The sequence below is a fragment of the Leptonychotes weddellii genome, chromosome 7, assembly GCF_054177405.1.
Source record: "Leptonychotes weddellii isolate Sample4059 chromosome 7, ASM5417740v2, whole genome shotgun sequence".
Lineage (NCBI taxonomy): Eukaryota > Metazoa > Chordata > Mammalia > Carnivora > Phocidae > Leptonychotes > Leptonychotes weddellii.
The window spans coordinates 13,333,316-13,334,937 of NC_138375.1; the positions used below are offsets into that span (position 1 = coordinate 13,333,316).

At 34.3% G+C, this 1,622-nt stretch overlaps 1 non-coding gene across 1 annotated transcript; it reads right to left on the minus strand.

Moving 5' to 3' along the window:
* Positions 1–1,318: 1,318 nt before the first annotated feature.
* Positions 1,319–1,391, minus strand: TRNAK-UUU (transfer RNA lysine (anticodon UUU)). Its single transcript has one exon. It is a non-coding gene; the product is annotated as a tRNA-Lys (tRNA).
* Positions 1,392–1,622: the final 231 nt, after the last annotated feature.

The window sequence follows — 1,622 nt, forward strand, 5'->3', positions numbered from 1 at the left end:
AACAAAGAATCCAATCAAGAAATGGGCAGAAGACATGAACAGACATTTTTCCAAAGAAGACATCCAAATGGCCAACAGACACATGAAAAAGTGCTCAATATCGCTCGGCATCAGGGAAATCCAAATCAAAACCTCATTCACAATCCTTATTCTTAAATGATAACAATATAGTTAATCAAATCTCTGTGCTTAATGGATTTTATCCTGAATATTTATTATGTTTGATAATAACTTTTTGTTGTAATTATGTTTTAGAACCAGAGTGGAGGGTTTAGAACAGGGTGACAGTGGAGAGAAATTTAAAATTCTTTTTCCTTCAAGTTTTGCCTCTTTTGGTTGTTCAAGGATAAAACTTAGGTGGATATTTCCACTGAATTGTTTTTAATTACTGCTAGAAATCTTGATTCAACCCAGCCAAAATTGTCCTTATTGATTTAAAGAGATGAAGGTGAGATGATACTCAGACACAAGGATAGTTAACTTGTTTTGCAATGCTTTTCAAAAGGTTTACTGAAGCCTGTTCACCCTCATTTGAAAAATGAATTCTATAAAAATGAAAAATACTTATGTACATGAAAACAGCTTTATTACCTAAAATCTCAGTGAACACATTGCCTTTTTCAAACTTCTTTGCCTCATTTTCTTTCCCCTTTATTATGACCAATCAGCATATATCGTATAGGTCTCCCATGTCTTCTGCCATCAAATGAAGGCTGGATTAGATTATTTTAGATTATTATTTTCTACTTAGGATACTAGATTCTTAACCATATGTAAGGGTGGTAATGGGAGCCTTTGTGCTTAGATGTGAAATTGAAAGGGTTTAACTGATATAGTGCACTTATTAGAAGTGTTAACTTCATTAATATTAACAATATTGCTAGTTATTTTCCTTGAGGTTTATTGTTCTCTCTCTTACTTTTGTCAGCTCTTGAAATTTTCAAAACTTGTGGCAAAAAACAATTAAGGGACAAAGTTATAGACTGTTGAAGCTTAAGGAATATATTCATGTATTTATTTTACACAAAAATGGTATAAATTGTGTGTTTGTAAGCGTGATGCATGTAGTATTTCTTTTGTCCTGTTTTTATGCAGAATCAAATTTCACAAGGGTAAGATAGCTGGCCACAGACATGCCCATGGCACAGAGAAGTGTTTGTCAATAGAGCTATAGAAATATTAGAAGAGGACACTCTGAGGTCATAAGTGAATGGTGGCTGGCATCTTGTAGAGAGTGGATGACAACCTTGACAACCTTTTTCACTTCCAATGGATGAAGTTTATTTTTTTTTAAGATTTTATTTTTAAGTAGTCTCTACACCCAACATGAGGCTTGAACTCACAACCTTGAGATCAAAAGTCCAATGCTTTTCCCACTGAGCCAGCTGGGCACCCCTAATTGATGAAGTTTCTGACTGAAAAGCCCAACATTTAAAAACTGGAAATGCAAAATTCTCATATTTATTTTTGTCATAATGTAAGGCCTTAGAGCAAGTAAGCTCTACGGTGCATGAGATGGTGCAAAGGAGCATGTAGATCATAGAAGATCGTTTTGTGTCACTGGGGGATGAGAGACACAGAAGAATATGGAACTAAACAATAAACAGAACTTATTCTGTTCA